At 37.0% G+C, this 24726-nt stretch overlaps 2 protein-coding genes across 5 annotated transcripts in view; one reads left to right on the plus strand and one right to left on the minus strand.

The window, feature by feature from the left end:
• Positions 1-24726, minus strand: part of LOC127528811 (craniofacial development protein 2-like) — a 239691-nt gene that overhangs the window by 23683 nt on the left and 191282 nt on the right. The gene's annotated exons all lie outside the window — the stretch shown is intronic.
• Positions 1-24726, plus strand: part of ptprz1a (protein tyrosine phosphatase receptor type Z1a) — a 326171-nt gene that overhangs the window by 21593 nt on the left and 279852 nt on the right. The gene's annotated exons all lie outside the window — the stretch shown is intronic.

Consider the following 24726-nt stretch of genomic DNA (forward strand, 5'->3'; position numbering starts at 1 on the left):
AATAATAATAATTATAATTATTATTCAGAATTTATTCTGGAATAGCCCTGTTGCTATTGCCTGTATCAGACCTTGTCTAAGACATAGGGCAGTTTTATGTGGTGTGTGTGTGTGTGTATGTATGTATGTGTATGTATATATGTGTATATAATATATGTATATATATATATATATACAATGTGTATATGTATGTATGTATATACAGTAATCCCTCGCTACTTCGCGGTTCACTTTTCGCGGATTCACGACTTCGCGGGTTTTTAAATACAAGTGATTGCCCGCCTATCACGGAAGTTATGTTCCAGACCCATCAGCAACAGGAGAAAATCTGCGATATAGAAAGACCATATAAATAAACATTTTTATAGTTTAAGCCTTAAAATACCCATCCCACATGCTTTAAACACATGTAAACTTATAAAACACACTTTGTTAACACATATGATATGTGGATGTCGGGCTAAGGATATGAGTAACATCTCACAATTATAAAACATTTTAACTTTACGCAAGACAAGACAGTGAGACAGGAAAATAGGTGCTGTACAGGCTTTTAAATTATTGACACGCAGAGTGACAAGCAGCACAAAGCCAGCACAAAGTCCACTTCTCCTTAGCGTTCATTCAGCTCCCCACCCCCTTGACAATGCGAAGTGGCAGGTGTGTACTGCGCCTCCGGGGAGGGGGGTTTGAGTGAACGTGCGTTCAGCCCTCACACACCCCCACTCCTCCTTCTCCTTCTGAACGCGCAGAGCGACAAGCAGGCATTTTGGCAGAAGCAGCACAAAGTCCATTTCTGCTCAGCGTGAGTTCAGCTGCCCCCCTTCACAAAGCGAGTGCAGACACATCGACGTCTGATCGCTGTGTGCAGTGTGCAGTGTTGGTCTGCGGTGTTTAAGAATGTAGAAAGTGTTTAAGAGCATAGGAAGTGTTTATAAAAGTGTGGGAAAGGTTAACAAGAGAGTGAGAAAGGTTTATAAGAGTGTGGGAAGGGTTTATAAAGCCTTAAAATATGTATAAATAATAAAATAAATATAGGTCGCTACTTCGCGGATTTTCACCTATCGCAGTGGGCTCTGGAACGTAACCCTATATGTGTGTATATGTATGTATGTATGTATGTGTGTGTATATATATATATATATATATATATATACAGTGCATCCGGAAAGTATTCACTTTTTCCACATTTTGTTATGTTACAGCCTTATTCCAAAATGGATTAAATTCATTTTTTTCCCTCAGAATTCTACACACAACACCCCATAATGACAACGTGAAAAAAGTTAATTTGAGGTTTTTGCAAATTTATTAAAAATAAAAAAATTGAGAAAGCACATGCACATATTGTTTTTAGATGTAGGTCAAATGCTTAATTAAACCTGCTTAATCCAGTTCAGAGTTGAGGGGTCATAGACTATCCGGATTGCATTGATGGCAAGATGGAAAACCGATCTGGATAGGGTGCCAGCCCATGGAAACACAGGGAAGAATGTGCAAACTCCATACATACAATAGCTAGTTACAGGATTTGGAATCGGAACGCTGTGAAGCAGCAGCGCAAACCACTACACTATTGTCCTACCTATTAGCTGATGATAACGAACAACATTCATAATTTTGTCAGAATTTTATTTTATTTAAGACAAATATTGTGTCCATGGTGTAAATCTTGGTCTTTTTTCATTTTCATCTCTCACATCTGGTTCCTTGTTTAGGTTTGCCAATGTTTATTCTTTATACAGGTCAAATTCCGTTATAACGAACTCCCAGGGACCTAAAAAATATTTCGTTATAACAAAAATTTCGTTGTAATGAGATTCTGCATTTGTTACTATAGTGCTTTCTTTAACTTGCGCCCAGGCGTTTGCAATCATTTCAATAGCTTCTTTTGTGTTCATTTTAATCTCCTCCTGCCTACAAGTTATGCTGACGAGAATTTTTCTCAGCATTTACTTGAGATAATACCCTTTCCCGAAATGCGACTGCAGTGTCTGTGGAAGATTGTTTGTCCGTTTGCCGGGGCAGGGCAAAAACAGGCTCATAGCGCTGCAGTGAAGTGACACAGAAGCAAATCATAAAAGATTGGGGTTGCGCTATAAGTCCCTGTCTTGCACCCCAAAACACGAGGCTGAGTCTCAGTACTTTAGGAAAACCAACTTTATTCAGCTTGAAACAGGAACAGCGCACTTATTTATTGTAGTGTGATCTGCCACTCTGCTATACACAGACAGCAGTCAGGCTGCATCACCCATCGATATCTTTTCTGTTTGCTTTGGCGGAGAGACACAGAATATCTTTGAGATAACTGTTGCCCCGGCAACAGATAAACAGTCTTCCATAGAGGCGGAGATTGGACTTCGCGACGCTCTTCGGCTTGTTGTCCAGTTGTGGGAAGTCCCAAGAGAGTTTACAAACCTCACATTTACCTTGAATGAGTGCCGCATTAATAGGAATGTTGAATGAGCATCTCTGAACCACATAAAAACGGCTTTTTCAACGTCTTCAAATGCAGCAGTTCACATACGTTTGCAACCCGAGATTTTTTTCTTTTTTTGCTCGGTCTTTCAAGAAAGTTAACAGCGTCGATGGCGAAATTCCGAATTCACTGGCAATGTCTTTTTTTTGCCACAATCGAGAGCTGCAAAAATGTAAAGTTTTTTTACTAATATGAACTGTTATTGTTTTTTCGTGTCTGTGGTTTCTATAGGAGGGTGACAATGAGTTAAATTCCAATGGATGTTTTTTAAACGTTGACAAGCAATAAGCAAAAGGTATCATTGAAAACCTCAGGAAACAAAAATCAGTATGAGGAAAGTTCGAAGAAAGAAAAAAAAATTGCAGTGTTTCTGTTTGGGGATCATTGTACACAACTGAGCTGCGGCCACAGAACTAGCTGCTCTGTGGATGATTCATTCAGGCATTTCAAGGTCTTCGTTATAATGAAAATATCTGCTGAATGTACTTCGTAATAACGAAATTTCTATATACTCATGTCATATGGGGAAACAGTCGGGACCATAAAAATACTTTGTTGTAATGAAAATTTCGTTATAAAGATGTTCGTTATAACGGAATTTGACCTATAATGTGTACATTCCACAGCAGTATTCATCAAATTATGCTAACATTTGATGAAAGTTTGGTTTATGTTGTGCTTTGCAAAATCAGATGACTCCACAATTATTTTTCAAACAAAATTTATCATCTCATAAAAATTCAAGTGAAACAATAATTTCATGACATTTAGTATTCATATATTCATTCACTGAACATCCTTCATCGAAATTTAGACTTGTATGGAAACACTAAGTATAAGGCTGCAATCAACCCTGGACAAGGTGCATGGAACATTTCTGAGCTCACCTACACTCATACTGAGGCAATTTTGGGCTGTAAATGAGCCTAGAACAGATTACTTTTGGGGTCTGGAGGATAACCAAATACAGGGAGAATATACAAACTCCACTGAGTCAGGGCCTAGTATTAGTATAGTGTCCAAATTGTTTAGAATATCTGGTCACTGTTTTTTTTTCTGTAGTTTACTGTATTTTTCTGTTACTTCGTATGATTTTCCACTGGTTTTCTAAGCAATTTTACATTATAGTTTCTTGCAATGCAAAAAACAGCTTGTAAACATGGGCAAAATAATGTGCAATATTTGCATTTTATAATTATGGTGTTGAGTCTCATTTCTATTTGAAACTGTGGGCCAAAAGCTGTTATGCTTAACTTTTGGCTTGCTGATTTTTGGATGAGGAAACAATTTTGAAAAGTTTTTTTTTCTGACTTCTGATTGGCAAAGAAATTGTACAGTAACTTACAGTATCTCAACAACTCAACAACTCTGTTTAATCCAATTCACAGGGGATACAGTGCATCCAGAAAGTATTCACAGCACATCACTTTTTCCACCTTTTGTTATGTTACAGCCTTATTCCAAAATGGATTAAATTCATTTTTTTCCTCAGAATTCTGCACACAACACTCCATAATGACAACGTGAAAAAAGTTTACTTGAGGTTTTTGCAAATTTATTAAAAATAAAAAAACTGAGAAATCACATGTACATAAGTATACACAGCCTTTGCTCAATACTTTGTCGATGCACCTTTGGCAGCAATTACAGCCTCAAGTCTTGTTGAATATGATGCCACAAACTTGGCACACCTATCCTTGGCCAGTTTCTCCCATTCCTCTTTGCAGCACCTCTCAAGCTCCATCAGGTTGGATGGGAAGTGTCGGTGCACAGCCATTTTAAGATCTCTCCAGAGATGTTCAATCGGATTCAAGTCTGGGCTCTGGCTGGGCCACTCAAGGACATTCACTGAGTTGTCCTGAAGCCACTCCTTTCATATCTTGGCTGTGTGCTTAGGGTCATTGTCCTGCTGAAAGATGAACCGTCGCCCCAGTCTGAGGTCAAGAGCGCTCTGGAGCAGGTTTTCATCCAGGATGTCTCTGTACATTGCTGCAGTCATCTTTCCCTTTATCCTGACTAGTCTCCCAGTCCCTGCTGCTGAAAAACATCCCCACAGCATGATGCTGCCACCACCATGCTTCACTGTAGGGATGGTGCCAGGTTTCCTCCAAATGTGACGCCTGGCATTCACACCAAAGTGTTCAATCTTTGTCTCATCAGACCAGAGAATTTTCTTTCTCATGGTCTGAGAGGCCTTCAGGTGCCTTTTGGCAAACTCCAGGCGGGCTGCCATGTGCCTTTTACTAAGGAGTGGCTTCCATCTGGCCACTCTACCGTACAGGCCTGATCGGTGGATTGCTGCAGAGATGGTTGTCCTTCTGGAAGGTTCTCCTCTCTCCACAGAGAACCTCTAGAGCTCTGACAGAGTGACCATCGGGTTCTTGGTCACCTCCCTGACTAAGGCCCTTCTCCCCCGATCGCTCAGTTTAGATGGCCGGTCAGCTCTAGGAAGAGTCCTGGTGGTTTCGAACTTCTTCCACTTACGGATGATGGAGGCCACTCTGCTCATTGGGACCTTCAAAGCAGCAGAAATTTTTCTATAACCTTCCCCAGATATGTGCCTCGAGACAATCCTGTCTCAGAGGTCTACAGACAATTCCTTTGACTTCATGCTTGGTTTGTGCTCTGACATGAACTGTCAACTGTGGGACCTTATATAGACAGGTGTGTGCCTTTCCAAATCATGTCCAGTCAACTGAATTTTACCACAGGTGGACTCCAATTAAGCTGCAGAAACATCTCAAGGATGATCAGGGGAAACAGGATGCACCTGAGCTCAATTTCGAGCTTCACGGCAAAGGCTGTGATTACTTATGTACATGTGCTTTCTCAATTTTTTTATTTTTAATAAATTTGCAAAAACCTCAAGTAAACTTTTTTTCACGTTGTCATTATGGGGTGTTGTGTGTAGAATTCTGAGGAAAAAAATGAATTTAATCCATTTTGGAATAAGGCTGCAACATGACAAAATGTGGAAAAAGTGATGCGCTGTGAATACTTTCTGGATGCATTGTAGCTTCACCTCCTTTTAATGGATACAACTTGTTCAGAAAATAAGGTAGATACATTAGTTGCAGATTATTTCATTCCTCTGTGCATGCTTCATGCTACTATTTTGTATGAAAATATGCTATAGAAATAAATTATATTGTTGTTGTCTCCTTTAATGGACTGCTATGCTGCTTGAACAAAATGTAAGTTTGTGATTTGTTTTTAATTGTGGGATTTATGGGAATTGCTAAAGTATCTAATTTCATGGGGCTCTTGGGCAGCATCTCCATGCCAGTCTTGTAAGAGTGAGTGCATCTTTCTCCTTTCCAGTTTGTAATATTCATGGACAGGATACAAGAGTGCAGCCAAGGCTGTGATAGTATCCAAATTCAAGTTAACATTTATTGTCGTATCCAAATAGAGGACAGGAGGGTTGTACTTCTGCTGTTTGCGAATGACATTGTCCTGTTGCCTTAATCAGATATTGGAGTGCCCCCCTAAATATTTTATATTTGAGAAATAATCAGGAAATAATTTAGATTATTTACATGATGAAATTATTATTAACATGTCAACATCCACTAAAAATTGGTTCCGACTTGTATTTGTTTAATTTCTGTGTGAATACCTATATTTCCTGAGTGAAGGGCACCATCCAAATGGGAGTGTATGCAAATCCTTGATTTTTTGGCAAGCAGGTGACCTGAGGCTGCCCTTTAATTGGTCACTTTCAGATTTTTACAAAGACACAGGTCTCTGTGCCCCATATACTCCCACATTTACTGGCAGCGATATTAGTATTGTTTTAGGGTTTTTTTAAGCTAATTGTCAACAGTCTATTTCATGCTCTGGTCAATGGTTCACATTTCACACCCGCCATAAATGTAACTTCAGATGAGCGAGTGCGAATTTAGGGTGATGGTAGCTACAACTGTAACTTCAGAAATCAAAGAAAATTTGGTTATTTCTTTAATGAAACACCCCTTCAGAAATTGTTCACTTGAAGGAAAAAATAAGATAAAGGAGCTTGGCCTGGACTGACCTGACTTGGAAATTTAGCAGCAGGTAAGTGATTGAGGAAGAGCTTATATACGGACTTTTTGATGCATAAGCTCTACAGGTAATCGAGACCTATATGAGGAGGATAGGTCTACTGGGAGAAGTTGAAATAAAAACAGCTCCACGGTCACCATGTTAGAGTACTTCGGACATGTCTCCTGGCTGCTAGAGTCAATCTGGGTGTGTGGTCACCAGCAAGCCTTACAGGGCAGGTGGATACTGGGAATACAAGGCAGAGAGGGACAGGCAAAGGGGAAAAACGGCTAGGAGGTGCCACCAAAGTGCTCACTAATTGGTGGACGCTGATCACGGAGCCCTTTTTTTTACCGGCTTCTCCAGTAGACCTGCCCCTTCGGCCTGTTTATCAAGTGTGTGAGATGTACTGTATATGTATTTGTGGTTAGTGAAATAGTGGTGGGCCTTGGGATGAATTTAATTCTAAAAAGTGTGCTACTACAGACAAAAGGTTGGGAAACACTGATCTAGACAATAGTATGAGGCTAATTTTTTTGGCAGGTTTTAGTGAAATGTCTCAGTTAAATCAGAAAGTAATACAGACATTTTCAGGCCTGAAGGAAAGGAGGGCAAAATTTAGGTTCAAGGAAATATAGGTATCCTGATTGTAAAGGCAGAATAAGATTTAGGCTGGACTTGTCTTGTGGGTATAGTACAAGACAGGTTGGGGGTCGAGTTTTGTTTTAAGATGTGGGGGTCTGTTGGTCTTACAGTGTGAATTTCTGCCCAGGTGAGGTTAGCCTAGCAAACTTGCATAGGACTGGGCAGACTGGCAGCAAGTCTAGAATAAAATTAGGGTGGGAATGACTCTGTGGATATGGTAAATAATAAACTGGGATGAAAGGCTTGAGAAAACTCATAGGACAAGTGATTGTATGATATAGATTTATGGAATACAGTGGAAATGGCCAAGAACTGGGAACTCTTTTAACAGAGGTAGAATAAGATTTGGATTTGACTTATGCTTAGGGTGTATTATAGGACTGACAGAAATGCATGTTATTGTAAGATTATGGAGGTGGGGGTGCGGGCATTATGGCGTGGGTTTTGGCAGAATGGGGAACTAGGCAAATTGGAAGAGGATTGTGCAATTTAGAAACGGGTGTAGTATAAAATTTGGGTCACAGGTGCACCTGTTCCTTTCCACATTAATTGGGCAGGTTGTGGGAAGAATAAGGGGACTGTGGATGTGGATTGTGGACTGAAATTTTAGAGCACAGTAGAAATGAGAAAGTTAACATCAGATTGGGCAGCATGGTGGAAAGGGTATAATACATTTTAGCCTGGATTTGCCCTATGGGTCTGGTACTGGACAGGCCAGGATGTGTATTGACACTATGATGAAGACCATGAGAACATGGGAAATGACCAGATACATATGAAAGGCAACTCTAAAAGAAATATTCCTTACAGTGGAGGCTGTATGACTTACTTTTCTTTTAAGACCCTGGAAATCATAGTTGTGGTACATATTGTACTTAAATCTTATCCATATCACTAAGGTGAACCAACTCTGTCTTCTTAAAACAATGTTGGTAAGTACAGTTAGTTCTTTAGTGATTTTAGTTGGTATTGTTTAGTTAAGTAAGTTAGTTTGGTTTAGTTTTGACACTAAATGCGAAATAAGTTGAATCAGCTTTATGAATCAGATTAAGCACTTGCCCACAGGTGGCCAGTTCCCAGAAATCCTCAGTTATGTTTAGGGCATTAAGTACTGTAAGATTTAAATTAATCTGCTAATTTCAGATGACCCCTACAGGATACTAGGCTTCTTAACTAAAGTACAGTAATCCCTCCTCCATCGCGGGGGTTGCTTTCCAGAGCCACCCGCGAAATAAGAAAATCCGCGAAGTAGAAACCATATGTTTATATGGTTATTTTTATATTGTCATGCTTGGGTCACAGATTTGCGCAGAAACACAGGAGGTTGTAGAGAGACAGGAACGTTATTCAAACACTGCAAACAAACATTTGTCTCTTTTTCAAAAGTTTAAACTGTGCTCCATGACAAGACAGAGATGACAGTTCTGCCTCACAATTAAAAGAATGCAAACATATTTTCCTCTTCAAAGGAGTGCGCGTCAGGAGCAGATAATGTCAGAGAGATAGAGAAAAGCAAACAAATCAATAGGGCTGTTTGGCTTTTAAGTATGCGAAGCACCTCGGCACAAAGCTGTTGAAGGCGGCAGCTCACACCCCCTCCGTCAGGAGCAGAGAGAGAGAGAGAGAGAGACAGAGAAAAACAAACAAGCAAAAATTAATACGTGCCCTTCGAGCTTTTAAGTATGCGAAGCACCGTGCAGCATGTCGCTTCAGGAAGCAGCTGCACAGAAGGAATCAATGTGAAGATAATCTTTCAGCATTTTTAGACGAGCGTCCGTATCGTCTAGGTGTGCAAACAGCCCCCCTGCTCAATCCCCCTACGTCAGGATCAGAGAAAGTCAGCGCAAGAGAGAGAGAGAGAGAAAAGTAAGTTGGGTAGCTTCTCAGCCATCTGCCAATAGCGTCCCTTGTATGAAATCAACTGGGCAAACCAACTGAGGAAGCATGTACCAGAAATTAAAAGACCCATCGTCCGCAGAAATCCGCGAACCAGCAAAAAATCTGCGATATATATTTAAATATGCTTACATATAAAATCCGCGATGGAGTGAAGCTGCGAAAGGCGAAGCGCGATATAGCGAGGGATTACTGTATAGTTATGTTAAGCTGTTGGACCAAAACAAAGTGTGTTATTAAGCTTCCTCCATAATAATATTTCTTGTGCCATATAAAATAATGCAACATTAAATTTAAGGGTCTGCTTAAATCTAAGAGAAAAAAAGATATATATTTGTATTTTTGGGGTTCTGTAATATAATTCATCTGTGATTCAAAACAAACACCAAAATTTAGGTTGTTTCATGTTTTTTTATGATCTTTTAAACTCCCAAAACTCCAAAACCAATGCTGTAATGCCCTAATAAGACTTAGAAACAATATTAGCCAGCTCCCACAATCAAAAATTAGGCTTTCAGTCTGTACAGGTTCAGTGGAAAAATGGGTAGGTTTTTTAAATACAAAAACACAACCACTAATACAAACAACAAAATGATTCTTGCTTTAATAATAATAAAAGCAAGAATTCAAAATGAAATTTCAAGAAGACCAAACAGTAACTAAGAAATGCTATTTAAGAATGAAATCGAATGTGTTTAATTCTTAAATGAATTAATACAGCAGTATCTGGTGTTTTCATTTAGCACATTTTCATCTGTTACAGCTAAAGCATTTCAGTGCAAATACAAAAATAAAAGATGTAATTTTGGTAAGCACTTGAGAAATGCTTTGGGAAAAACAGGATTAAATAAGGAAAGAGCTATTTTCTTAACAGCCATGGGAGACCTGACTGTGGCTTTGGCTAATTTTCTGGTTTTGATCAACAGTTAAAAAACCTCTATTGGGGAGAAGGACTCTTTTCCCTCTTTAGTACTCTCAAAGTTTTACTCTGGCTGTTGGCCTTCATCTCTTTGTCATGGATGTGGGTTAAATTGAATTTAGTTTTAAGTTTGACTTGGTTGTATGAAATGTTACATGCTTTTAATAAATTCAATAAAAGGTAAAGAATAAATAAATTAATTATTTGATTTTTTCAGCTCATGTAGTTGTTGCCTTCTAAAAATATTTTATTACATAGGATTGTTTACAGATGGCTTAAATCTTTTTAGATATTATAATGGTTTCTGCTTTAAGGCATCTATAATAATCAAATTATTTACAGTGTTATATAGGTGATATACCATGTCAGATGGTTTGGGTAAATATCTTAAAAACTGATACAATGCTATTTTGAATTTGAATAATTGTAATGTACAATCAGATCTGAGATAGTATATAGCACGTTCATTTTAGCTTTCTTATTTTTACTTGCTTCACAGAATACTTTTTTCCAATTTTTATCTTCTGTGAAAGCAAACGCTTCTGGAGATTTTTTATCAGCATGTTTATATCAGAAAGCATTTATGACCACACTGTTATTTTATGTGCATTTGTTGAAGTGTCACTGGGAAAGAAATAAAACTGATCATAAAGGGTCAGTAGTATTAGGTATACTGAGAGCAAAGAATTTAGGTGTTCTTAGTTTGTTTTTATATCTGAAGCAGTCATATATTACTCTTTGGATCATTTGTAGGACTATAGAAACAAAATTATAGGTCTTCTAAATTATTCTAAAAGTGGATTGATACCAATATATAATTAAGCAATCCTTGTGAAGATTCTAACTGTAGAATGTTATGCCTATATTTTATGGGTAGACCACTGATAGTTAAAGCATGTGTTTATTTTTATGCATCTTATTATTTATCCATTGACAAGAGATTGTGCATGCAAGTGCCAATGAAAAGAAGAGGGGGTAAAGAACTGAATAAAAATTATGGCTGCTATGGCAGCAGATATTGGCAATGTGCCTTATGCTATCCAAAGGAGAAAATGTTCTACACAGTACAATTTGTCAGGAGCAAAAAAAGAGGATAGCTTCTTGGGACAGAATGGCAGTGTTTTATGTTGGATAACTTGTCTGGTGATTATTTACCAATAGTGTGCATGGTGCAGGTAAATACAACCTCTACATAAATGGGCTATGATTTTATTGTTAGAATGTGAATTTTCTGCATTTTATGGATAACTTGTTGAATTAACTTTTCAAAGAACAACAGAAAGAAGTTTGATCAGTCTGTAGTGCTAATTATAAGAGTGAGGGCATGCATATGAAGGGAAATACTGGCATTTTCCAGCTGGTGATGTTTATATAAATGCTTTAGTAAAAGGCAAAAACGTATTATGTGCTTTTGCTGAATATAGTTGTCTTTTTTCAAAACTTATTAAGTTGGGCCTGCCTTAAAGTAATCTGTTTGTGTTTGTTATGCACACATAACTCCTTTAAGGCAGCGAATTGAAAGGATGCTTTTAAATTGACCAAAATCATTTCTTTGTTTACTGGTTAAAATACTAAATTACTAGCTTGTCTTTTTTAAACACAACAAATCATTTATTCCTAAAACCAGCCTAAAAACTGTCATTAAAAATATGCTTGTGTCTCTCTTTTAAATATAAGGGTATGCAAAAAAGCATACCAACCAGTTATTTGTTCATATCAACAATAAACAATTGAGCATTGTAAGCACTGAACAATATGATCAGTCTAACTACAAACATAAATTTAAAGTATAGTATATGTATATTCATTCTTTTATTCAATTCCAGTAGTTGATTTATTACATACCTTATGTAACATGACTCTACTCTACCTTGGTAGAGTTTTAACATTAATGTTAAACAATTTCAAGCTTTCCAAGTAATAGTGTTTTCAGCTGTATGCCAGAGTAACTCAAGCTTTATGGAAAACAAAAGCTTTCACCTATCCATTTTGTGAAATCATAAATAGAACCGAAAATTATAATGTTATTATATTCCGCCCCCAAATTGCCAGCGTTTAGTAGACAGAGCTGCTTGTACTCTCTTTACACTTTTGGGCAATATTTGATAAAACATACCATACTGTAAGTGAATATGTGGGAAAATGTTGTGGGAGTGTTAGGGGACAGAACAGAGCATATCACTTTTAAACTTTGAGGATAAAATCTGGGTAATATGAAGAACTCCTGCAATAATTTATTTTTTTAAATAAAGTGCTGTAAAATTTAAACTTGGTTTTCCCCTATGTTTAGAGGAATAAATAAATGCCAAAAATGTTCAAAACTTCCCAGAACCTGACATTTGCACACAGCCAGTGACTGGCTGCTCCTTTTATCAGTGCTTCATTCATACTAACCCCCTGTAGCTTCTCTTATTGAGAACTAGCTACTGAAAAGCAGTTTTCCAACTCAACACACTCCAACACCACCATTAATTTCCAAACAGACAAAAATATAACAAGAAGAAGCAACAATAAATTAATGTCTACTAAACTTTCTAATGCAGTATACACAGTAAATATTGTAGCTCTTGCAGGTTTTGGCAGTCAGGTCAGACTGCCACTCTTGTAAAATGGGCTGAATGTGATCTCTGCTGTTCCTCCTGTGGGTACAAACTACTGGAATAATTTAAATCTCTTCCCTTATGGATCCTGTCTGCATGTGGTTTGCCCACCAGTTTTAGATGTTTCTTAGAGCTGTGTGTGTTGCCATAGCTTGTGAGTAGTTTGTTGCCTGGCAAATAAGTGGCATTTCTCTTTTTTTAAGAAAAGCCAGTCTTTACCATTCATTAAATTCACTTCACTTACAATATGGACATATTCTTGTGCTTTGCTTAATTTAAGACTATTTTTATCTTCATACTGAGATGCAGCAGATAATCAGGTGTTTAATCTCTAAATAAATGTCACCTACATTATGACTAATATCCTTTGTTTAGCCTACCAAAAACAAAGTAAGCGAAACAAATCTATATTAACTGTAAATCATTAAACTTGAAACTTGTATTTCAAAGTGTTCATAATAAATTTCTTTTTACATAAAGGTTAAGAATATTCATTCATCTGAACTTAGATTTTATTCTGGCTGCATTCTTTGAAGCATTTCAGATGTGCACAAATACGAAGCATTTCTTCCAAATGATAATGTTTTAACTCAGTTTTACTTAACCACTAATTGTCCACCCCTCTCCGATCAGTCTTTGAAATGCTGATATTTCGTGAAGCATTATGATAGCCTATGAATCAGCTATCACTGGACTCCTGGTGAATGAATGTAGGGAGAGGGTGGTCTTCAATTAAAAGGTCTGATCTAATTTGAATACATTTTTCTCTCTTCCATGGCAGCATTTTCCAGTATGATTTATTTAATACTATTTTTCACACAAATACTTTTTGTGGGATGTTGTGAGTTTACAAAATGATACCTGCTTAAGAGACACAAATATTCTGATATTTTTTGAACATCGTTTTGAGATTGTTTGTGATTTTTCAAGTTGGGTCTCCATTGAAGCCTATTGTTTCAGGAATTTTATGATGTCTGTTCAGCATAAAAATATGAGATAAAAATTATATAAGCTTTAGATAGAGTATTCCTGTAAAGGAACAGTACATCCAAATTCAATTTTACAATAATTTTCTTACATTGAGAAATGTTTATGTCAGATCAGTCTGGTTTTCAGCTTGGTTTAAGTGATTTTTGTTATTTTATAAACTAGTTTCTAATTCTGGACCAGTGCAATCTAATGGTTGGCTATAGCACAATATAAATTGAAGGGCAACATCTTCATATACCATCTTCATAGTCATGTTGTTCAACTATGTGATTTCACACTAACTTGTATAATTCAATATAGATGTTTTATAATTAATTTTTTGTTTTAACTCTCTAGTTTTTGTTTTGTTTTAGAAATCCTGGGGCACTTTAGCATTCCTTTTATACAATGTCTGTAACACCAATGTTAATGGAAACAAAGTAAATATTGTAAAGCAGGGTCTGATTATGTGTAAGTAGGAGCAGAACCATATTAATTTCAGGCAATATATACTGACGAGATCTCAGTATATATAGGATTGGACAAAATGTTGAAAACCGGCCTGGATAGGATAATCCATCACAGGGATCACTCTCACTCACGAATGCACATAAACACACATATATGCTCTGCAACTTGCAAATGACAATTAACAAAACCTAATTAAAATGGAAAAAACAAAACCTTTTTTAATCAATTTCATATATGCTTGAGCATGTTGTCATTTTTATTAAATGGATCTTTCAAAGTTATTCCGTTATGACAAATGTTAGGGAATAACAGAAATAAAAGGCAGACTTTATTATAAGTGACCAGAGTTCCAGAGTCCCAAATCTTAAGATAATTGTGCAGCAAGCCTGCCCATGTACAAAATCCATTCTCATATCCTTATTGACTGCTTTATCTGGTCATCATCAGAGATGGATCAGGGCATGGGAAAAAATAACACTTTCACAAATGAATAAATATTATTTCATCATTTGTAGGGAAAACAAATAAATGGCAGTACTCTGCTCTGGCTCTTGGTCCTCATTGCAATGCTGCTCAAATTTAACACAAGTTCTTAGTAATCCTTTCTTTGTCAAGAATTTTTACCCACTATTGAGAGACAGGGGTATGGGGGGTGTGGGCTTACCTCTTGTTGATTCATACTGTATGTGCTGTTGTAAATATATTGTGAGGATGTTTGTTTTGATGGAACTGCATGTTAAAACTGGGACATTTTGATATCTTTTAGCTATTTTTTGGGACGCACTGCCTGAAATTGGGACTTTCCCAGTTACTGCTGGGTCTATTAACTTTAGTAAATTATACTGACAGTGAAATAGTGAATCATTTAAATATGAATCTCATCTTGTAGCAAATGCGTACAGTAATCCCTTGCTATATCGCGCTTCGCCTTTCGCGGCTTCACTCTATCGCGGATTTTATATGTAAGCATATTTAAATATATATTTTTCACTGGTTCGCGGATTTCTGCGGACAGTGGGTCTTTTAATTTCTGGTACATGCTTCCTCAGTTCGTTTGCCCAGTTGATTTCATACAAGGGACGCTATTGGCAGATGGCTGAGAAGCTACCCAACTTACTTTTCTCTCTCTCTCTCTTGCGCTGACATTCTCTGATCCTGATGTAGGGGGATTGAGCAGGGGGGCTGTTCTCACACCTCGACGATACGGACACTCGTCTAAAAATGCTGAAAGATTATCTTCACGTTGCTCCCTTCTGTGCAGCTGCTTCTAGAAGCGACATGCTGCACGGTGCTTCGCATACTTAAAAGCACGAAGGGCACGTATTGATTTTTGATTGTTTATTTTTATCTGTCTCTCTCTCTCTCTCTCTCTCTCTCTCTCTTTCTCTGCTCCTGACGGAGGGGGTGTGAGCTGCTGCCTTCAACAGCTTTGTGCCGCGGTGCTTCGCATACTTAAAAGCCAAACAGCCCTATTGATTTGTTTGCTTTTCTCTCTCTCTCTGACATTATCTGCTCCTGAAGCGCACTCCTTTGAAGAGGAAGATATGTTTGCATTCTTTTAATTGTGAGACGGAACTGTCATCTCTGTCTTGTCATGGAGCACAGTTTAAACTTTTGAAAAAGAGACAAATGTTTGTTTGCAGTGTTTGAATAAAGTTCCTGTCTCTCTACCACCTCCTGTGTTTCTGTGCAAATCTGTGACCCAAGCATGACAATATAAAAATAACCATATAAACATATGGTTTCTACTTCGCGGATTTTCACCTTTCGCGGGGGGTTCTGGAACGCAACCCCCGCGATGAAGGAGGGATTACTGTATTAACTTTTGTGCATAATGTCACATGGTAAATCACAGCTGGATAAAATGTTGTTTCTGTTGATTGCATTTTATATTTTTACAGTTAAGAAGATCATTTAACTTACCTGTTATGACTTAAAGCAGTGGTATCACTGAGGTGTACTAGTTCTGGTACAGTGTTAATCATTATTTATCCATCCATCCATCCATTATCCAACCCGCTATATCCTAACTACAGGGTCACGGGGGTCTGCTGGAGCCAATCCCAGCCAACACAGGGCGCAAGGCAGGAAACAAACCCCGGGCATGGTGCCAGCCCACCGCAGTAATCATTATTTAGTACTTTTAAAAATATAAACATAATGAGCACTTTGTTCTTTTGTTCCTTAAATCACTATAATAAATAATTTACAACCATTTGATAATTGTCAATTTACAGTCATGTACAGCCTTGCCTTTATTTATGTCTGCAAAGATAACAAATCATATTCACAGTTAATTTCTTAAGGTTACATTTGTATTACTATTGCATTTTCTTACTGGATCATTTTCTGTGACTTATGTGTTTTTGTTAATGATGGATATAAAAGTACATTTTTTTAGCCATTCCCAGTCCAGTCTGTTTTAAACCACATACAGTTACATCTGAATTCAAAGTATACATCTCCAGAGTATTTGTCCAGAAACATTTTTCTGAAAACTAACATGAATTGAAAATTTTTTTACAGTAAACTAATAATTAATATTAGTTTACTATACTGTACATATACCATAATCTCATAAATCAACATATTGAACTTTTTAACCATAATTCCCCTTGATTTGTACTAGTTCCAGCTTGTTGTGTAACCTACCATCCTGTTCTGCTAGCCTTCGCATGTGCACTGCCTAATTATGGGTTGTGACAAATTTACTACAGCCCGCAACTCCTTCAAGGTGGCATTTCATGTTTCATTAAGAAATGTATTACTTTTGCCTCTCATTGTGAGTTCTACCTAGGTCCACCTATAAAGATTTTGCTGACTTTTAGTTATTCGCTAGGACCCCCAGTGACAGCTGAAGCCCATAAGAAGCCCTGGGTTAGCCAAAACTTTGTCACTGTGTTGGAGCGTAAAGGAGTGGAGCACCACTTGATCCTTCTGCCCATTCAGTATTATTAGACCCGCACTTGCTGCCCTGAGCATGTGCCTCTTAATTTTCATAAATGCCCCTATGCTGCCTAATGGATTGACTGACTCTGAGTGCACCTAACTTAGCGGTATCTTAAAATTAAATTTTTGATCCGATTATATTTATATAAATTTTAAAAACTATACATTTATAGAACATATCTCTGAGGTAAATTTACCATAGTGTAAAATAATCTAATAGCATAATTTAGAAAAAGTTACTCACAGCGTAACTCATTATTTTCTGTATTTTGCACTAATCAGAACTGCTTGTGGAACTCTCACTTCTTGTTGTTGTAATTAACATTGTTGAAGGTTTTGTTTTAAATAAGAGATAGTAGTCTATTACTATACCATTTACAGTATATATATTATATACGATGTATAATGTGTACAGTGATCTCTCGCTATATCGCGCTTCGCCTTTCGCGGCTTCACTCCATCGCGGATTTTATATGTAAGCATATTTAAATATATATCGCGGATTTTTCGCTGCTTCGCGGGTTTCTGCGGACAATGGGTCTTTTAATTTCTGGTACATGCTTCCTCAGTTGGTTTGCCCAGTTGATTTCATACAAGGGACGCTATTGGCAGATGGCTGAGAAGCTACCCAACTTACTTTCTCTCTCTCTCTCTCTCTCTCTCTTGCGCTGACGTAGGGGGGTGTGAGCAGGGGGGCTGTGTGCAGCTGCTTCCTGAAGGACATGCTGCACGGAGCTTCGCATACTTAAAAGCTCAAAGGGCACGTATTGTTTTTTTATCTCTCTCTCTATCTCTCTCTCTCTCTCTCTCTCTCCCTGCTCCTGACGGAGGGGGTGTGAGCTGCCGCCTTCAACAGCTTTGTACCGGCGGTGCTTCGCATACTTAAAAGCCAAAAAGCCCTATTGATTTTTTTTTTGACTGCTTGCTTTGCACTCCTTTGAAAAGGAAGATATGTTTGCATTCTTTTAATTGTGAGACAGAACTGTCATCTCTGTCTTGTCATGGAGCACAGTTTAAACTTTTGAAAAAGAGACAAATGTTTGTTTGCAGTGTTTGAATAACGTTCCTGCCTCTCTACAACCTCCTGTGTTTCTGCGCAAATCTGTGACCCAAGCATGACATTCTAAAAATAACCATATAAACATATGGTTTCTACTTCGCGGATTTTCCTATTTCGCGGGTGGCTCTGGAACGCAACCCCCGCGATGGAGGAGGGATTACTGTACTATATAGAAGATGTGTTGATTTGATTGTTCCTTTCAATAATTGGTTCCTTTAATTTTCCTATTATACATATTTGGCTAACTTTCCTATAGTTACAAGACTTATCCTGTTCTTTTTTGTATAATGCTATGAACATTTGCTAGTCTTGAAGAACCTTCCTGGAGTTTTACCTATTTTAAACCTTGCTGTATCTCTTTGTTGTGTGCATATGGCTTAGTACTTTATCTATTTTCCCATTTCTTATGCCTTCTTGATTTCTTTGCAGGTGAAAACATGTATCTCCTGTATTTTCCTCTTTAAATTAATATTCATAATTTGTTGTTTGGATGTACCCTGCAGTTATAATAATATTTTTTATCTATCTGCCTTTTGACATTTCTATATTGCTTAAACATAATGTTGTATTAACATTTATTCTTGTGAATATCATAGTGATAAAGTAGTTAGTATCACCACCTAACAAATCTTAACATCCCGGGCATGAATCTTATGCTTGGTCATTGTCAATATGGAGTTTTTTTGTGCCTATATGTGTATTTTCTTCCAAAGTTCTGAAGGTTTTCTGCTGACATATTGAAAGATGTGTATGTCTGGTTAATTTTTGATTCTACAATAGTCCTAGGTGACTTTGTGAGTGGACTCTTTGATGAACTAGCACCCTTGCAACCTTGAACCCAATGTAGCCAGAAAAGGCTCTGGCCCTATGTAATCTTATATTGAATTAATCAGTTTTGAGAATTTATTTATTTTTTTATTTAAATGGCACCAGTTGTTTAATATAGATTGCATTTTCTAATTAATGTGTATCCATTGATTTTACACTCATCCCATCTCTAAGCTTATACCAGCTTTCTATGACTGCTGTAACATTTATGCATCGCCAACTAATTACTGATTCATTTTCCTATTCCTTGTTCACTAATAATTTCAAAGTTACATTTTATTACATTATCCAGTTTATGTTTGTGTACATTCTCATCAATATGTCTCTCTAATACTTCAGATGAGTTTATAAAACTAGGCTTTTCCTAAACTGCCTATTTACTTGTTGCCTAATTTTAACAGTCTTCAGCCATTCTACACACAGGCCTGTTAAAAAGATCTGTTAAAATATTACCCTCCTCAACTGTACATGGCTTGTCTGTTCCAAAAAATATCCCACTGGTTAAAATATGGTCTATATTTTTCATAAGAATGTTAAAATAAGTTTGAGATGAAAGAGTATATACATTATAAAAGATTCAATGTCCTATCACATAGATTTTCTTACTGCACTCATTCACTTTCACTCTGCTAGGGTGTATGCTGTGTGGAGTTTGTTTGATCATATGCAGTTTTACAGAATTGGCGACTATAGCTTCTTAATGTGATCCAAAGACATGCAAAGTTGAGTAAGGAGTATGAATTAGTTTGATGCTAGTGGCTATGATTCTGTATGTATATGTGATGGACTGGCATTGCATCCTGTTGTTGCAGTGGCATACTCCTTCATGAGAAAGTAACCATATAAAAGTAAGGAAAGAGTACTGAGGGTTTTTTTTAAATATTTTCTTGTTTTATGTATGCTTTTTATTTTACTTTTGTATATTTTTTAATATGGTGCAATGTTTAATTATTTTGGAATTCATACGAACAAAATTGAAATCATATAGTTTTCAATGAATTACCAGTCTTTCCACAGTCACTTTAGATTTTGATTAAGCTTAAAAAAAGTTCTTTCCAGTTATTTCTGCTCTTGTAAAGTTTACTTACTTATATTATTATATATTTAGCAATTCCGGATCAGTGTAGTTTATTTTGTTTCAACAGTGGTTAGCTATGGTGCCAATGTGAATGTACTGTAAATTTATACTCCGTCATCCAGTATCAATTTTAATGCCAGTTTAGACCTGGTATCTAACATATCAGCATAGGGCTAATGGCAAGTACCGATGCTAGATAGATCACCATTCTTTGACCAAGGTACACTCACTGTATCAGGATATGAAGAGACCAGACAGGCATTGCCTGAACTTTGCAAACATCACTGTACCAAAATATTCCATTATAGTATATTGCTAATATACAATGACCAAGAATATTGTAAGAAATATTGACTGTAGTTCTATTGGTTTGTAGAAGTTTGTAGGAAGATGGTTTTATTTGACCTTTGACTAGCTGGAGTAACACTTGAAGACAGCAAGTCTGGAAGTGTTATGTAGCAGTGGCAGCAAACACTTGCATTCTGTTCATAGAGTGTGGTTACATAATCGGGCTGCCAGTGGTTGGAGAGTTTCTGTGGCTTTTTTTGGCCAAACGCCTTGACTAATGTAAAGGAACCTAAAACAAGGGAATGACTTGAGAGATAAGTTTAGCATTTATGCATTTTTAGCCTATATATTTGAGTTTTGAGTGGCAATGAGTATTTAAGCAATAGCTCGATATCAGACTACCTTAGAGAGATGCCTGCTGTTTTTGGGGTTAACAAGCACAATGCAGTACCTCAGTTTAGAGGAGTAGGTAAAGAATAAAAGCTATGTTTGATGTTTACTGTAAGAACTTAATTTAGGCATTTGAGGTATTAAATTAATTTGTGTATGTAATTTAACTTTGAGAAGCTCCAATAATTTTGAGTTATCATTTTGAAAGGTGGTGAAGTTTATAATATAATTTAAAACACTGGGAGTAATAGTAAAATCTGATTATAAGGTATTTGTTTAATGCTGCTATGTTAGGGTTAATTTAGGCCTTGCAAGTAATAAACAAGAAAAAAAGTCAAATAATCAATTTGCTCTATTAATTCTGGTCTTTCCTGTTAAAATTCTAATTCCTGTTTGATTTAAAGGATTGAATTCTATCAAGAAAACATAAAATTATGAAATTATGAAACCCCCTTAATTCAATTTAGGATTGTGGGGGGCTGGAGGCACTCCTGACAGGCAGGACACCAATGATTGAGTAATATGCAATATTACTGTTAATTAATGAACTATTATGGTTACATGATTTAATGTTATTTGCTTTACCTGCTGTACTGTTAGTAACCTCAGAAAACCACACTTTATTAAATCTGCAACTATGCACACCTACACAGTAACAAAGAATTGGTATTAATTAATAAAGTATATCAAATCAAAATTAAAAAAAAAAACACCAAAGCTATAGTTTTCTTTTGTGAGATTTCTTGTTAAAGAAATTAATTTATTATATCACATATTATAATAATTCCATGTAACTAGCCCCAATACATTTCATAAGGTTCTAAAATCTGTAAATATTTTTTTATAACGATTGAAGAAAAAGAAGAAAATAATAGAAATGCATGGCTGGTTTATTGTCATTCAAAGCTTAATTGGTCTTCTGCAGCTGTGGATTTTTCGAAAGAAGAGCTTCTTGTCTTTTTCCACTCTCTTTCACTTCCACCTTACTGTCTTGTCCCGCTGTCGCTATGCAACAATGTAAGTTCAGATGGATGTCTGCCAAAGACAAAGAATTAAAAGAGCAGGTGTCTCAGCAGCCCTGACACACACATTGTGTAGGCAATGAGTTCACTATGCTGTAGATTCTCAGACTGATGATGTAGGTTAACAGTATTGCATTAGTTTTATAATGTTACATGACTTGCTATTTCTTAAAAATTTGCAATATTTAATTTCAAAATAAGCTTGATCTTTTTCATGCATATTTACTCTCCTTCTCAATTTGTGAGATAATCCCTTACACATTACAAGATTTTCACACTGAATGTAATGGCATTTAGCATAGAACATGCCATACACACATTGAAATAAGGATTTCTAATATGTATAGCCATTTCCTTCATTAATTGTACTGTCTGACCTACTGTAATACTGTACTGTAAAGTTCATCTGTTGTGACCACCATGGGATGCCTCAGAGCCCCAATACCTGACAACAACTCAACCACAGACAATGGCAAGTTCTATTAAGTTATATTTTATTAACAACAATACCTCAACAGGTTCAGATCTGACCAAAACTGTATATCAGGGCCATCAGACAACTTCTGTCTCCTTCTAATACTTTGTGAGCGCCAACCACCTCCCTCGTGACTCTGACTACCTGAGAGGGGTGAGACACCTCCTTTTATCCTGAAGTTCAGGGTTATACAGAAGCTGCCCAGCACCTGGAGGCTCTCTTTCCATAGTGCTTCTGGTGGCATCCAAGTCCCCCAACAAGGTCGCCCCTCTGGACTCCAGTTCCCAGGCAACACTGCAGGTATCCAAGTGGGGATCTAGCCAGAAGAGTACTGCCACCTGTCATGCTTGGGGATGAATTGTCCATAAAATCTCATCTCACCCAGCCATTCCATTATTTGTACTTTATTGTATGTGCAAAATAATTTAGCATTTTCACAGTATATCTTAATTTTGTAATTTGTTTTTTTATGACATTTTCAGCAGGAGACCTGTTAAATTTCTGCGGTGGGTTGGCACCCTGCCCAGGATTGGTTCCCTGCCTTGTGCCCTGTGTTGGCTGGGATTGGCTCCAGCAGACCCCCGTGACCCTGTGTTCGGATTCAGCGGGTTGGAAAATGGATGGATGGATGGACCTGTTAAATTTACAGAATTTTTCTAGATCTTAATATTTATTCATACATCCATTCATTGAATCCACTTAATAATATTTGAGGGTTGTGGTGAATATGTCTTAGCAACATTGGGTAGAGGACAAAAACACACTCATGCACACACATATATAGTCAGTTAGTCAGTTCATTATAGTCAGTTATCTTAACTTGTAAGTGACTGAGAAATGAAAGCCCAAACCGACACAGAGAGAATATCAACAAAAGCAGCCACCAGGCTAGGATGTAAACCCCGTCTATGTAATCTGGAAGGCTGTAGCTAACAGTGTAGCTGTAACAGTGTTAATAATGTTTCACTGTCCTACTATCTTAATATGCAGTATAATTTTATAATTTCCCCATGGCATTAAACCATTTCTCCCATTCATTAATCTCCCAAATCTTCCCAATATTAAAATACAGAATCACGGGGAACCAAAGCCTGCCTCAGGATTACTGAGTGCTATGCAGGAACCAGCTCATTGTGGGACACCCCAACTAGTGTAAGCACATTCAATTGCTGTGCTCTAAAATAACACAGTAGTATAGCTTCATTGGATTTGTAATGTCTAAACCAAAAGGAAACAACACATTAAAGCCATATGCAACCCAGTACATGACTATACACACTAGTGTTGGATTGGCAATAAAATTTGACTTCAATATCATTACCAGCTTTCTGACCTCAGTACCAGTCCCAAAACAGTTCCGAAGCAAGTAACAAATAACTCTAAAGCCCCCTGTCTTACTCCAGCCCCCTTAGTGCAGTGCATAATTGCTCACCTCCCTGGTGCGCCACATCATCGCACCTCACTATGTACTACTTCTCTTTTGATAGCCGTGTAGTTCCGATCACATCGAAGCAATTATGAAACAAAGAAGATTACATTTCAAAAGTGTGCATACTGGACATACATGGCTGAAAAGGTCTTAACTGCATCTTATATCTCAATGCTCTGTACCAGTTCAAGTTCAAGGATCATTCACTTTGTGTTTTTTTTTTTTTTTTTTTTAGAAAGGTCAAACATCAGCCTGAGTTATTCTGTATTGGCTCTATTTTAGACACGACACTGTCCTTGGAAGGAGAACTCTTTACACCTATTGTTGCTTACAGTGAAGCAAAATTTCTAGTGTAATCAGTGTCTTGTTGATGATAGGAATTTCATCATTGCTCAGCCTGAGACAGTGTACAATTTCCCTCTTTACAAGAATAGTATATTCCTGAAAAACTCCTTGTAAGCCAAACTCTATTAATTTGAAAAAATAATCACTATTAATTTTAGTGGAAAAAATATGTGTTTCTGAGGCCCAAAATGATACCATATTCCATTGAAATGAACAAAATGACTTTATTAGTTATTAGTGGTTAAGATAACACTGTAAAAGCTTTTCCCTAATGACTCAATAGTATGGCTATATACTGGATCCCATTAATCTTCTTCATAACTGCTGCATTGTTACACATGCAAACAAAAACAGATGTAATGATGCTCATTGTTTATTTACACAGGATATGCCCTTTACTTTATGAAAACAATAACAAAACTCTAACTGTACAGTAAAGACAAGGAAAAAAGTCCTCAGTATCACAATCACTTAACATACTAAAAATGAAAACAAAAACTAGGCATGGTGGAAGTACCTTTGCTGCGTTCTGGCTATTTTTTGTGCCAATAAATGAGAGGATGATGAAGGAAAAGAGGCAAGGGTGCCGAGTTCTTCACATTTAATTTCTGAATCGTGCACATCATCTGTTTGTTTGGGAGCACTGCCCAAATGAGAATAATCCTGTGGGGTGTCTATGCCCAGTTGAGAACAGTATACAGTAGAGTACTGTACTGTACATGTATGCCTGAATGAGAACGGTGCTATGTTGTGCACAAAACGGAACAGACTAAAATGCAACATTGATGATTTAATTCTGTCATTAATTTAACAGAGATGTGATTTGGTGTCATAGATTTTAGTGCATGGCTGTCACTTCA

The sequence above is a fragment of the Erpetoichthys calabaricus genome, chromosome 1 (genome assembly GCF_900747795.2).
Source record: "Erpetoichthys calabaricus chromosome 1, fErpCal1.3, whole genome shotgun sequence".
NCBI lineage: Eukaryota > Metazoa > Chordata > Cladistia > Polypteriformes > Polypteridae > Erpetoichthys > Erpetoichthys calabaricus.